General features: G+C 38.2%; 1 pseudogene across 1 annotated transcript; it reads left to right on the top strand.

The window, feature by feature from the left end:
- Positions 1–830: 830 nt before the first annotated feature.
- On the top strand, positions 831–1,450 carry LOC308244276 (small ribosomal subunit protein eS24-like; annotated as a pseudogene). Its single transcript has 2 exons — positions 831–1,018; positions 1,242–1,450. The product of its transcript is annotated as a small ribosomal subunit protein eS24-like (transcript).
- Positions 1,451–16,019: the final 14,569 nt, after the last annotated feature.

Here is a 16,019-nt window from a genome sequence, read left to right as displayed (position 1 = left end):
CTCGAAGGATTTTGAAATCATCACAAGATAAACTTGTTCTCCAGAGTCAAGAGTATTTTCTGACTACTAGGGGAAAATATCACAATTTCTTTCCAAGTCCAGAATCTACTCACTCAATTGCATGCCCCAATTACCTTAATCCCTACACTGAATCCCTTTATTCACTAAACCCAGATAGGATTCCATACTTAAAGACAGCAGACAAAAAATTGGGTGAATCCTCCAAATCTGGCAGTGCTTTTTATAACCAATCACATGCCTACAAACACCAGCCACAATATAAACTGCAACAGCCCACAAATTCAAAGATTGGCAAGGCCTATGTTTAAAGCCATCTACCCAAGCCACTCCAAGACACGCTTTCTTGCTATTCTAACTTTTATGTTGATTTCTTGAGGTTTCCAAGCTAATGTACCATGCATCAGATTCCTTGTCCTTCCAGATTTTGATCCAGTTAATATAAAAAGACAAAACATTTGGCTACCAATGCAGCAATAATTTGTTAAGCCAAAAATCATCAGTAGAAGCTATAACCAATGCATCAATATTGTTAAACAGGATCAAACTATTTACATATAGAAAAAATTGTTCCTTTATTGTGACAAAAATTGCACTAACAAAGTGATCAAAGATAATGTCTTCTTGACTGGTACAAACTGACTTCATGTGCCTCCTTATGTAATAAACTGAGAAGAACTGATCACCTATCTGTATTGTATGCCTGACAAAGACACAAAACCTAAATCTAGTCATGAGAAGACCATCAGATAACCCATGTTAAGAGGGCATTCATCTTTTCCTCCCTGGCTGCTTGAAGATCAATGTCCATCATGAACAACACAGTAACTATTCAGACCAATAGATTACTTCAGCGGAAACAAATGGTTATTGACGTCCTTCACCCTGGGAAGGCAACAGTAGCCAAGACAGAAATTTAGGAAAAAGCTAGCCAAAATGTATAAAACCACACCAGATGTCATCTCTGTGTTCAGAACCTATTTTGGTGGTGGTAAGACAAGTGGCTTTGACATGATTGGTTGATTGATTGATTGATTGATTTTATAATCTTTATTGTTAAAGTATTACATATGTCCCATTTTTTCTCCCATTGACCCCTTATAGCCTGTCCCAGGCCTTCACCACCTATTGTCTATGTCCATGGGTTATGCATATATGCATACAACTTCTTTGGTTGATCTCTTCCCACCCACCCCCGCCTTCTCTGAGATGTGACAGTCTGTTCCACTTTGGCATGATTTATGATTCCTTGAATTACGCAAAGAAAAATGACCCCAAACATAAACTTGCAAGACATGGCCTATGTGAGAAGAAGACCCCAAGGAAACAGAGAAATGAATGCAAGAACAGGATGAAGAAAGTCAGGGGGACTACGAAGGCCAATGCTGGTGCTGGCAAAAGTGAGCTGGGGATTGGACAACTGAAGCAGTAAAGATTCAGTGACTTTATCTGTGGTGACTGTGCAGATTTTTCATGAGAAGATTAATAAACTAAAAACTTAAAAAATAAATTTAAAAAGAAGGCATTCATTAAAGAACCAAATTGTATTCTTCAGTAATATCAGTGTCATGAAGCCAGAAAGAATGAGGAACTCTACCAGATTCAAGGACACTAAAAACACAAATGCAATGTAGAGTCCTGGATTGAAACATGCATTAGGAAAAACAATTGTTATAAAGAACATTTGTGAAGCAATTGGAAAAATTTGAATATAAACTGTATATTAAGTACAATATGCAGTTTAATTAGGTACAATATTGTGTTAGTGCTAAATTTCTTGAATTGGATATGCCTTTCTTCTTAGTATACTAGTACATATGCATAGGAGAATGTCTTTGTTCCTAGTATACATATACTGAAATATTTCGAAGTGATGGTTTATAAAATCACCAATTTACTCTCAACTGGTTCTAAGCAGTAATAATTATATTAATATGCACATATTTGTGGAGATAGATAAAGTATGTGTGAAAAACTTTTTAACAATTGGATCTAGATAAATCATATATGTGTATTCATTGGCTTACTCTTGCAGGTTTGTTGTAGGTTATAATTTTTTTAAATAAAATATTAGAAAATAAATTTGGAGCATATAAAAATAAGAATAAATCTAAAAATAGATACAAGAATCAGATTGAAGATCCCAATATCGGCTTTATTACTGGTAAAGTTGGATTGGAAGACAGCAGAAGTAACAACAACAAAAAGTGTGTTTCCATTCCTTCCTGAAGTGATTTACTGGAGACAGAGACCTGAAGAGCTCCATGCATTTCCCAAGCTACCTCACTGCCTTTTCCTCTCCTGAGAAAAGTATACCTCTCTAATGGGTTTAACCACATAGAGAGTATTCTGTCATATTTTTTCTACTTTTAATATTGTTACATGAAATATACACGATAGTTTTTATTTCAAGAGCTCCTGTTTGGTTCAGAAAAGCCTCTCTGTCTGTTCTTGATATCATACTCATCATGGTAATTGCATGCTTTCTTGTAATATGTAAAATAATAATACTTAGTTTATCTGCATCCGGTATCTGCCAATTCTAATATTGTCAGTCTCTTAGTATTTCCGTGTTTTGCATACTGCCTCTGTTGACTCACTATGATTGCTTGAGATCTCATTTTTCAGCAATCTTGTTTCTGAAATTATGCTTACTTTTATGGTTGAGAGTATTATGCTGAGACAGTTATGAACAGCTCTCCAAATTGTGATCAGCCATATGATTGATCCCCTATGCTGGGACAATCTCAGACTCCTCCATTATCTTGGCTCAGAACAGGTATCTCAGACTTAGCTTCCCTCACCGCCCCCCCCTTTTTTTTTAAATCGGTAGCCCCTCCACTCCGATGCTATAGGAATCTGGCTGGCTTTAGGGAAATTCTCACTGCCTGTTGGCCCAGACAGAACCTCTGCCACTCTGGTTTAGTAGCTCTCACTCATTCCACACTGGTTTGGCTTCTAAGCATTCCCGCTTCAGCTCTGGCCATAAATATCCAGGCTCTGTACCCTAGAAAATCCAGGCTTGTTTTTACTACTGTCATTTTAAGTGATTGCTGACTTTGCTGATATTCCCTCAAAGTGGTAGATTTCCTTGTGTGTTATTTAAACTTGGATTGTGAACTCATCTTCAGTTTTTTCTTCTCCTGTGAAAGTCCTGTGTACCCTAGGTTGTGAAACTGTTCCTTTCAGAATGGTTTTGAATTTTATTCTTCAAAAGACTCCCCAAGCTTTTAACTTCTGACTAATTTTCTAACTAGAGGTGGCTTTTTTCTATACGCATTACCAGGTGGGTGACAAGCATCCTGTTGCTGTTTCCTGTTTGTAGATCTGTAGGTGGAGTTGTTCTAGTGCTTTTCCCCAAGTGGGACTTGAAGGCTTCCAGCTTTATGTAGAGCTTGGTTTCCGCTCTCCTCCTTGCATGGACCGCAGATTATATCTTCTGTGGCTTATGTCAGGCCTTGTGCACTTCCATTCTGCTCTGTTATCAGCTCCTGGTTGTGCCTTTGCCTGGGGTTTCCTCTAGTTCTGACACCTGAGGATATCTCACTTTTTCTTAGTTATGCTTCTCCATAAGTTCAGTGTGTTCATAACAGGATCAGAAGAGGTTGTGGGTTCCATGATCTATTTCATTTCAATACCCCATTTTTCTAGCTATTCTCATAATTCCTCTATAACACCATTTAACAACTTCCCTGGCTATAATTAGGTGGACAGTTTGGTAGGATTGAGCCTACCCTCAACTCCATGGATGGGCTTAAGCTAATTAGTGACCTGCATAACCCTAGACAAGAGGATTGGCTTAGAAATGGTCACATGCACTCAGTACAAGTCAATGAGAAAAGAGAAGCCATGTTCTGATACACTTGATAAAGTTACCAAATTTTAAAAGATACAGGATAGTAGTGTGGAAATGTTATTGACAACAATACATATTAGAATTTTTATTTTACAATTTCACTTTAAATTTTGCTTGACTAGGCCCACAAATCACTCAAAATAATGCAATTAATCTATTACAAAATGTAATGTTTATTTATTTTTCACAAAGGGGCTTTTATATGGATATATAGAAACCCTTTCAGAGAAGGTTCTTATCTTGTTCTCCATTATATAATAGAGATTAAGTTTCTTCATACTGTATTACTAGCTAAAGTTATCAGTTTATTTCATTACTTACTTTGTCTCCTCCACAAAATTTTAATCTCCATGATACAAAGACCTTCTCTCTCTTTTTTGTTTAAATTTCTTTATTGATTAAGATATTACATATGTGTCCTTATTCCCCCATTACTCCCCACCTCCCATTCATGCCCCCACCCACCTGTTGTCTGTGTCCATTGATTAGGCTTACATGCATGCATATAAGTCCTTTGGTTGATCTCTCTCTCTTACCCCCACCCTCCCCTACCTTCCCTGAGGTTTGACATTCTGACTGATGTTTCTCTATCTCTGGATCTATTTTTGTTCATCAGTTATGTTGTTCATTATATTCCACAAATGAGTGAGATCATGTGATATTTATCTTTCTCTGCCTGGCTTATTTCACTTAGCATAATGCTCTCCATCTCCATCCATGCTGTTGCAAATGGTAAGAACTCCTTCTTTTTTACTGCAGCGTAGTATTCCATTGTGTAGATGTATCACAGTTTTTTAATCCACTCATCTGCTGATGGGCACTTAGGCTGTTTACAAATCTTAGCTATGGTGAATTGTGCTGCTATGAACATAGGGGTACATATATCCTTTCTGATTGATGTTTCTAGTTTCTTGGGATATATTCCTAGAAGTGGGATCACTGGGTCAAATGGGAGGTTCCATTTATAGTTTTTGGAGGAAATTCCATACTGTTCTCCACAGTGGCTGCACCAGTCTGCATTCCCACCAGCAGTGCACAAGGGTTCCTTTTTCTCCACATCCATCCTCGCCAGCACTTGTCATTTGTTGATTTGTTGATAATAGCCATTCTGACAGGTGCGAGATGATACCACAATGTTGTTTTGATTTGCATCTCTCTGATGATTAGTGACTTTGAGCAGGTTTTGATATGTCTCTTGGCCTTCCTTCTGTCTTCTTTCAAAAAGTGTCTATTTAGGTCAGTTGCCCATTTTTTGATTGGGTTGTTAATCTTCTTTTTGTTAAGCTGCATGAGTTCCCTATAAATGTTGGAGATTAAACCTTTATCATTGTTATCATTGGCAAATATGTTCTACCATGCATTGGGCTTTCTTGTTGTTTTATTGATGGTCTCCTTTGCTGTGCAAAAGCTTTTTATTTTGATGTAGTCCCATTTGTTTATTTTCTCTTTAGTTTCATTGCCCTAGGAGCAGTATCAGTGAAGAAATTGCTTTGCATATGTCTGAGATTTTTCTGCCTGTGGATTCTTCTAGTATTTTTATGGTTCTTGTTGTATGTTTAAGTCCTTGATCCATTTTGAGTTGATTTTTGTGTATGGTGTAAGTTGGTGGTCTAGTTTCATTTTTTTGCATGTATCTGTCCAATTTTTCCCAACACCATTTATTGAAGAGACTGTCTTGACTCCATTGTATGTTCGTGCCTCCTTTGTGAAATATTAATTGAGCATAGTGATTTGGGTCAATTTCTGGGTTCTCTATTCTATTCCATTGATCTATATGTCTGTTCTTGTGCCAGTACCAGGCAGTATTGAGAACAGTGGCTTTGTAATACAGCTTGAAATCTGGTATTGAGATCCCACCTCCTTTGTTCTTCTTTCTCAGGATTGCTGTGGCTATTCAGCGTCTTTTTTTATTCTAGATGAATTTTTAGAGAGTTATTTCTAGGTCTGTGAAATATGCCGTTGGTATTTTGACAGGGAGTGCATTGAATCTATAGATTGCTTTGGGTAGTATGGACATTTTAATGATGTTGATTCTCCCAATCCACGAACATGGTATGTTCTTCCATCTGTTTATGTCTTCCTCTATCTCTTTTTTCAGAGTCCTGTAGTTTTCCGCGTATAGGACTTTTACCTCCTCAGTTAAGTTTATTCCTATGTATCTTAATTTCTTTGATGTGATGGTAAATGGGATTGCTTTTTTAGTCTCTCTTTCTGTAAGTTCACTATTGGTGTATAGAAATGCCATAGATTTCTTGGCGTTAATTTTGTATCCTGCTACATTGCCGAATTCATTTATTAAGTCTATTAGTTTTTTGATGTAGTCTTTCGGGTTTTTTACATCCAATATCATGTCATCTGCAAATAAAGACAGCTTTACTTCTTCTTTTCCAATTTGGATGCCTTTTATTTCTTCTTCTTGTCTAATTGCAATGACTAATACTTCCAGTACTGTGTTGAACAGGAGTGGTGAGAGTGGGCATCCCTGTCTTGTTCCTGTTCTTAGGGGAAATTATTTTAGTTTTTGCCCATTGAGTATGATGTTAGCTGTGGGTTTATCATATATGGCTTTTATTATGTTGAGGTATGATCCTTCTATTCCCACCTTGTTGAGAGTTTTTATCAAGGAAGGGTGTTGGATTTTGTCAAATGCTTTTTCTGCATCAATTGATATGACTATGTGATTTTTATCTCTCAGTTTGTTTATGTGATGTATCACGTTTATTGATTTGCGGATATTGTACCATCCTTGCATTCCTGGGATAAATCCTACTTGGTCATGGTGTATGATCTTTCTGATGTAGTGCTGGATCTGATTTGCTAGAATTTTGTTGAGGATTTTGGCATCTTTGTTCATGAGGGATATTGGCCTATAATTCTCTTTCATCGTGTTGGCTTTATCTGTTTTTGGTATTAGGGTGATGCTGGCTTCATAGAAGGAGCTTGGAAGTGTTCCTTCCTCTTGAATTTTTTGGAATAGTCTGAGGATAGGTTTTAGTTCTTTCTTGAATGTTTGGTAAAACTCCCCTGTGAAGCTGTCTGGCCCCGGGCTTTTGTTTGCTGTGAGCTTTTTGATGACTGCTTCAATTTCTTCCATAGTTATTGGCCTATTGAGATGTTTAGATTCTTCCTGATTGAGTTTTGGAAGGTTGTATTTTTCTAGGAATATGTCCATTTCCTCCAAATTGTCCAGTATGTTGGAATAGAGTTGTTCATAGTATTTTTTAACAATCCTTTGTATTTCTGTGGGGTCAGTTGTTATTTCACCTCTTTCATTTCTGATTTTGTTTATTTGGGTCCTCTCTTTTTGCTTCTTGGTGAGCCTGGCTAGAGGTTCATCAATCTTGATTATCCTTTCAAAGAACCAGATCTTGGTTTTGTTGATCTTTTGTATTTTTTTTTTTTTTTTGGTCTCAATGTCGTTTATCTCCGCTCTGATCTTTATTAATTCCTTCCTTCTACTTACATGGGGCTTTTCTTGTTGCTCTCTTTCTAACTCTTTGAGTTGTAGGGTTAGGTAATTTATTACCATTGTTTCTTGTTTTTTGCAGTATGCTTGTAGAGCTATGAACTTCCCTCTCAAGACTGCTTTCACTGTGTCCCATAGATTTTGGATTGTTGTATTTTCATTGTCATTTGTTGCCATGATTTTTTATATTTCTACCTTGATCTCTCTGGTAACTCAGTCATTGTTTAATAGCATGCTGTTTAGTCTCCATGTGTTTGATTTTTTTGGATTGTTTTTATTGTAGTTGATTTCCAGTTTTATGTCAGTGTGATCTGAGAAGATGCTTGATATGATTTCTATCTTCTTGAATTTGAAGAGACTTTGCCTATGACCCAACATATGGTCTATCTTTGAAAATGACCCATGTGCACTTGAGAAGAGTGTATATTCTGTGGCTTTGGGGTGAAATGTTCTGAAGATGTCAATTGATTCCATCTGGTCTAGTAAGTCATTTAGGATTGATGTTTCTTTGCTGATTTTTTGTTTAGAGGATTTGTCCAATGGTGATAGTGGGGTATTAAAGTCTCCTACTATGATTGTATTGCTGTAAATCTCTCCTTTTAATATCCTCCAGGAGTTTTGTGGTTTTTTTTATGTGTTTGGGTGCTCCTGTGTTGGGTGCATATATGTTTACCAAAGTTATTTCTTCTTGTTGGATTGCTCCCTTTAGTATTATGAAATGGCCTTCCTTATCTCTTGTTATGTCCTTCACTTTGAGATCTAATTTGTCAGATATAAGTATTGCTACCCCACCTTTTTTTTTCCATTTCCATTCACCTGAAAAACCTTTTTCCATCCCTTCACTCTCAGTCTGTGTGTTTTTTCTGAGGTGGGTTTCTTGTAGAGAGCAGATATATGGGTCGTGTTTTCTTATCCAATTTGTTACCCTATGTCTTTTGATTGGGGCATTTAATCCATTTACATTTATAGTTAATATTAATAGGTACTTATTTGTCACCATTTTTATTCTTTACCCCTGTGTTCCTTCTTCGCTTCCTATTTCTTTTTTTTTACAGCAGACCCTTTAGCATTTCTTGCATTGCTGGTTTGGTGGTAATAAATTCCCTTAGTTTTTGTTTTGTTTTTTGTCTGTGAAGCTCCTGATTTCACCTTCAATTTTGATTGATAGCCTTGCTGGGTACAGTATTCTTGGATTCAGACCCTTCCTTTGCATGACTTTGTATATTTCATTCCATTCCCTTCTGGCCTGATGAGTTTCTTTTGAGAAATCAGTGGCTAGTCCAGGGTTGGGCAAACTTTTTGACTTGAGGGCAACAATGGGTTCTCAAACTGGACCGGAGGGCTGGAACAAAAGCATGGATGGAGTGTTTGTGTGAACTAATATAAATTCAAAGTAAAGGAGCGGAGGGGAGAGCAAGAGAACCCTCCACTCTTTCGGCTCTGCGGGCCGGATAGAACAGCCAAATGGGCTGGATCCAGCCCACGGGCCATAGTTTGCCCACGGCTGGGCTAGTCTGATGGGGGTTCCTTTGTAGGTAACTTTCTGTCTCTCTCTGGCTGCTTTTAAGATTCTTACTTTGTCGTTGGTGTTTGCCAATTTAATTATAATGTGCCTTGGTGTTGGTCTTTTGGGGTTCATTTTGCTTGGGACTCTGCGAGCTTCTTGGATTTGTATGGGTTTTTTCTTCCAAATATAAGGGAAGTTTTCTGTCATTATTTCTTCAAACAGGTTTTCTATCCCTTGCTCAGTTTCCTCTCCTTCTGGAACTCCTATTATGCGGATGTTGTTTTGTATTGTGTTGTCCCAAAGTTCCCTTAGGCTCTCCTCCTGCTTTTTAATTTTTTTTTTTTCTAGAAGCTGCTCTATGTGGGTATTTTTTCCTACCTTGTCTTCTAGCTCACTGATGCGGTCCTCTGCTTCTTCCTGTCTACTGTTGATGCTTTCTATTGAGTTCTTTACAGCAGCAATGTCATTTTTCATTTCTTTTTGGTTCTTCTTTATTTCTTCTTGGTTCTTACTCATATTGTTGAATTTGTCTTCCATTCTTTTCAGCCACCTTATGACAATTTCTCTGAATTCTTTCTCTGGCAGGTTGCTTGCTCCATTTCGTTTACTTCCTTTTCTGGTGATGCCTGCTTTTCTTTCATATGTGGGTTGTTTCTTTGTCTCCCCATGGTCTCTCTTTTCCAGGTGTCTGGTTATGTAGTTCTCTCCCTCCTGCGTTGATTTAAAGGCACAAAATACAACACAACCAGGTACAACACACAATTCACTGAACAGAAATGTATTCACAATATTAATAACCCCAAATAAAGGTGACCACCAGAGAAAGCAAATTAGGGGATAGGAAAGAAAGAAGAAGAGAAAAAAAAGAAAGGAGTGCCAAAATGAAATTGGGAAAAGGAAAAAAAAAGTAAGAGAGAAAAGAAAGAGAATAAGAAAGAAAAGGGGAACAAACTATATATATGGGGAGAAAACTCCAATAGAAGAGCCACTAATCCCAGCAAATGCCAGCAACAAGTACCTGGAGATGAATACAAACTATAAACAACAACTAATATCAAGTGAGGTGAGGGAAAACAGATGCAAAAAACAAACAAAAACAAAGCAAACAAAAAAACAAAACAAAACAAAAAAAGAATAAGCACAACAATCTCACAAATAAGCATAAAAAATCGATATAATCAACATTCAAGCAAACAACAACAAAAGGACAGAGAGAAAAACAATTTTTTGGATAGTGAAGGCAGAGAAGAGAGAGGTGTGTATGAACTCTGAGCAGGGGATTGGAAATTAGATATATAAGTAGGGTGAAATTTTAACAGGGGGTAAAAAGAAAGAATAGGGAAAACCTAAAGCAAGAAAAGGGTAAGAGAAACAGGACAACAAAAGGGCAAAAGTTAGGAAGAGAGTGATGGCATAAAGGTAGACTTGAGATAGAGTAGAATGATGCTAAAGGAAAGATGAAAATAGAATGTAGAACACTAATCTCAAAGTCAAATAAAGAGAAAATAAAATGACACTTTTTTTAAAAAAAAAGGTAAAATAGTAGTAGTAATAATACTGATTGAAAATAAAAATGTAATAATTGAAAAGGTAAAATCAAGTGAGGAAAAAAGAAAAAAAATAGTTTCTTAAGTAAAAGATGAAAAAGAAAAAAACATTTTTTAATAAAAATAAAAAATAAATAAAATGTGCAGTAATTAAGGTCATTCGCTTCCTCTATTGTTCTGTTTGGCACGCCTGTTTCCTAGTCAGGACAGTATTGCAGTTCCCTGTGTTCCACTGCTCCTCAGTGTTGTAAGCCAGTCCTGATTTTTAAGCAGGCGGTGTGTCTTACTTTCTTGTATTCCTTTATTTGTGATTACACAAGAGTCAATTTGTGATTCAGCTCCTGGGTGGCAGTGTTTCTGGATTGATCTCCGGGTCTATAGGTCCTCTCTAGCCTGTGTTTAGATCCTGCTTTCCCTGTGGCATTCAATACCGGTTTGTGGGAGTGGGCTGCCCCAGAGCTGGTTCTCCAACGGTCACTCCCTGCTCTGATCCCCAGGTTCCAGAAAAACAACTTTCCCCTGCAATCTCCTAGGGTGTCTCCAACTGGGTGATCCTATGTATTGGGCTCAGTAATCAGAAGCAAGGATTCAAAGAGGAAAAAGCACAAGTGTGCGAACTCCGGGTCTGTGTGCAAACCTGCGCAATTCCCTTTTCCCCCTTGTGTCCAAGCAGCTGGTACACTCCCAAAATTTTTAGGCTGTCCTTCTGCGTCAGATCAAAATGGGTTGCTTTTTAGAGATCCCCTCTGTTAGCAGCTCTGAGGACCCCCTTCCACATTCACGGATCACGCCAGCCCCAACAGCCATGGGTTTTTCTAGGTGCAGACTTCCCCCAGTCCTCCAGCTCCCACAGTGCATGCGTTTCTCTGTCCTGCCAGGACCAGAGACCTCACCTTATCCCAGGCAAAATCTGACCTTTCCATGGTGGAGTGTAGAGCTCCTCTGAATCCGCGTGTTTGTGCCAATTGGGGACTGGTGCTCTGGGGTTCGCAGCTGTTCAGTGGGTGCCGCAGTTATAGATTTTCAGGCTTCTGATAACATCCACTTTTCCCTTCAAGATGGCGCAGTCTCCGTGTCCAAGCCGGTGGCTCCGGGAGGGAACCCAGCAGCAGTGATCTGCCCGGTCAGGGGAGCCCCGTCCAGCAGTCCCCCACCTTCTCCTGGAGTATAGCTGTCCCTTAACTCTCCAACAGACACTCGCCATGTGACCCTCAGCTGTTCTTTCTATCTGCTCTGGGACAAGGCTCGGGACACGTCTGTCTATTCTGCCACCATTTTTTTTCCTTGAGACCTTCTCTCTCTTATTAACCACTATATTCTCAGTGCCTAAAACAGTGTGACATGTATTAAAGACAGTATTAGGTGAATAAACCCTAACCACAACTCAGGCTTTTTTCTGCTGAATCTCTTCCCAATAACCTGCTCATACCCCCAAAGAAAATACTATCTCTCTTAAAAACACTTTAGAATATAAGATTACTGTGTTGTTGTTTTTCCCAAGAAGCCACACACACAAAAAGTCTCCTGCTTTCATTGGCCTCTATCAGGACATGTGACCACCTCTGAGGCAATTACATTGGCCAGAATCATGGCCTTCACTAATTGACTTAAGCCATCATATTACTGAGGGTAGAAAGAATCCACTCAAACCAGTTGGGTAAATATGTGAAAGAGGCAGTTCCCTCAAAGAATATTCTGGTGCAATTACCATGAAAAAAAAAAGAGGTATATTCACTAGTATCGCCAAAAGCTGACCACTATACCACCCAACCTATACAACGGGATCTTACAAATGTTAATTTTCGTCCAAGCCTTAAGGTCAAGTGACTCGTGTATGGCATTAACAAATAATTAACACAGAAAAGGGCTAAATTAGAACAAAATCTCCAAATTTTCTGCCAATCATTTAATTATTATTTAAATTAATTACTATTTAATTTCTTGGTATACGTTCATTAATTTATTTATCCATCAGCAAATATTTTTGATCATCTACTATGTGCCAGACACATGCTGTGCCAGATATTGAGGCTAGAGCAGTAAACTATATAAGCAAGGTCCCTGTCTTAATGGAGTTCATATGTTAGTGTGAAAGACAAATGATAAACCAATGGGTAAGTGCTTATATAATATAATGTCAAGTGGCAATAAATGCCATGAAAAAAAGGCAGGGTGAGTAGATAATGACAAGGAGAGACACCTTATGAATGGTGGTCAGAGAAGGCCCCACTAAGAAGGTACAGCTGAGCAGAGATCTGTTTCACACAAGACAGTGAGATATGAGGATATCCGTTAAGAGGGAATTTTAGCCAGAAAGAACAGCAAATAGCAAAGACCTTGAAGTAGAAACATGCCTGGCTAGTTTGTGGAAGAGCAAGGAAATGATGTGAAATGATTAAAGAAACACAGGTGGTATAATCTTGGACAAAGAAGCCAACCTCTCCTAACTGTAGTGTCCTCTTTCGTAAATAGGAGATAACCTACTTTTTACTATGGATAACAGGGGACTTTACATAGAAAGCCTCTGACACATAGTAGGTGTTCAGCCAAAGATATCTTTCTTTTACGCCTTTTACCTTTCCTGTGGGTCCAGCCTTCCCTCAAGTCATCTTAGGACACTAACTAACCATATGCTCAATTTGCCGTTATAAACCGTTTGGGTTTGAAGGCAGCTGCTGCTTTGAAGTGTTCCCTGTCCAAACCATGTGGTTTTGTGACCCTTTTGTTCATGATCCTGTTACACTAACCACAATCCACAAAGAAGACTGCAACATGCTACCTTCTTCATTCTGGTGTGTGTGTGTGTGTGTGTGTGTGTGTGTGTGTGTGTGTGTGTGTGTGTGTTACAACTCAAGCTTTTTAAACTAAGCGGGTTGTGTGGGTGTCTGGTCCTATGAGTCAAAGGTTCCAACCAGAATATAAATAAAATCCAGCTCTTCGTCAAAAGAAGCCAGTGTCAACTGGTATGAACCAGAACATGCATTGTACCATAAACCCTTGTAAACTATTGAAACCCATTCTTCGCTAACGTTTCCAAATGTATTGGAATAACATTTTCTATTTGGCTTCTATGGTGCTAACTTTTGCGAAATTGCCAGGTCTCACTTTAGGTGTAGCTTTTAGATATACATCTTGTGTACATACATATGTGTATGTGTGTGAAGACATATGAGGTATGTGTGTGTATGCGTGTGTAAATAAACTGGTCCAAGAATATTTATTTGCCTGTGCTTTTTATAGATCCCCTTACGGCCCTGGTTTTTAACCTCAGCTCCACAAAACTCTTTAGATGGAGGGAGATGGAGGGAGTGTAGATGTATGTGGGCTGAGATGTGGGCCATATGCCATTGCTATTTCCAGTGGAACTTTGGCTTTTATGTATTTCACATAGTTGGTAAGATTTTATTTGAATAAAGAGTCCTGCTAATAAAAATATGAAAATGTCTTAGGATACCAGAACAAAGCCAAAGGGAGATCTGCTTGGAAATATAATTAAACAAATTATGCCATATTATCAGATGGTGAAGAAAAGAGACTTAGATTTGCCTGACTTCTTAAGTCAGTGACAAATAAGCATTTCCTTCTCTTGTGTAACTTACGGTATTAGGTCCACTTTAGGTATATGTGGGTAAAGTGTTTAAGTGAAAGAAGGAAAAACTAGAATATTGTATAATTACTGTGAGATAGTAAATTATAACATTATAGGGATACATCATTTTGAATTTCACAAGTAGCATTATTTCTGATTTGCTAGTTGCATTGCCAGGAAAATGGCTTTGCATTTAGGGTATTTGTCATCCCAGAGTTACAGGACTATTTCACAGTTTTAGAGGCAAGAATATTAAAAATTTATATGAACTGTTCAGTGAACAAGGTCTTATGAGCAATATAATTTATGTTAAAGTTCTGATTTGAGTTACATTTCCATAGGAAATTTATTTAAGATTCTTTTTTAAAATCATTAGAATTATTGAGGGTTGTTTGTTTGTTTTTTTCAATGAAATTGAAAAGGTCATTTTGTGAGAAATATGCAATAATTTTTCTAATCATCAATGTTCCATCCTGACTATCCTCCATTCTGTTGGCCATTTCAGGGCATCCTCATTTAAAACGAAGCCCTGGTCCATTTGATCCGGGTGCCTTCCAGCTCAAAAATTCTACGATCCTATGAAACGTTGCCTAGTGGAGTTTTCCACATCTCCCATGTTGTTTATTCTGGAACACATCACAGCAGTGGAGAATTTCCAGTTCTTTTTACTGATTTGTTTTTGCATTTCCTTCCACCTAGATTCTGAAGGGGTGGTGGGAAGCTTTGAGCCACTTTTTTTTATTATTAAAAAAAAAAAATCTTAGTCTTAAAAATAGCCTTTCAGAAAGACTAAATTCTTACTAAGGGTTTCCTGTTTTCTTTCATTCACTGTTCTCTACCTTAGGTGCCAATTTTTCAAAGCCAGAGAAGAAATGAACTGCATGAGGTGGTTGGGTCTCCCAGGTGGACCCAACCTGCTGGAACTGATATAAAAAAAATATGCTTTTTCTCAGTGTCTGGCAATATAACCCACTGGGGAGTGCACAGTTTCATTATCTTCCCTGCTCATATTCTTTCTAAAATGGTATATTAAATTTAGAATGTGTCTAGGATCCCCCCAGAGACTCTCTCAAAGTCTAAAGCCCAGACAGCTGTCTAAATTCCTGCCCTCAATACCCACTCCCTAGTGTCATCTACTTACATCGCAATTGCTCTATCATATTGACCAAAGATTTTCATTCCCATTTTTTAAGATATGTTTTTATTGATTTCAGAGAGAGAAGGAGAGAGGGTGAGGGAGAGAGAAACACCAGTCAACCAGCTGCCTCCTTCTGGGGATCAAGCCTGAAACCAGGGTTTGTGCCCTGACCAGGAATTGAACCTGTGACCTCCAGGTGCATGGGATGATGCTCAACCAACTGAGTCATCCTGGCCAGGCTTTCATTCCCATTCTAAAGTCTTCCGCTTCATCCCAAGTTCTGCCACCATCTTGATTGCTGAGAAATGTGCTTGTATGACACATCCAACTCACTGACCCTTTGGTTTCTTGATTTACTCATATCTGTGGACTTTTATCCATTTCTGTTTTCCACTCTCAGGACTAAAATTTTGTCCTTGTCATCAACCTGGAGGGGTCCATCCCTGATGTAATCAACTCCAACAATTTAGACCATAACTTCTGTTCTTCTGCTCTTCCTACTTACTAGTACTCACTGCCATTGTGCCCACACTCTGACAGTACTGCTGTGTCTTTCACCCATCTATTTTTTCTATGTTTATCCAGACTTTCTCTTTACTCTTCCAGCTCTATCTAGCTAGATTTCATAAACCACCACCTCTATTAAATCCTTACAGTATACCTAGTCATCTTAATGCTTATTGATTTGATCACTGCCTGGCAAAACCCAAGCCGTGGTTTAACTCAGCTAGCTCCTTTTACTTTTTGAATGTCATAAGCAACTGAAACTATGATATCCAAAACTGGACTCATCATCCTCCCATTGGCTCTAGCTTACTGTGTGTTATCCTCATACCGGGTACTATGATCTATTTGGTTGTCTCAGAAATAAAACATCACACTCGACTCGTCTACCTCC

The sequence above is a fragment of the Plecotus auritus genome, assembly GCF_963455305.1.
Source record: "Plecotus auritus genome assembly, chromosome: 3".
NCBI classification, from domain to species: Eukaryota; Metazoa; Chordata; class Mammalia; order Chiroptera; family Vespertilionidae; genus Plecotus; species Plecotus auritus.
Note: the sequence above shows the minus strand (reverse complement) of the source record. Positions and strands in the feature narration are given on the sequence as shown.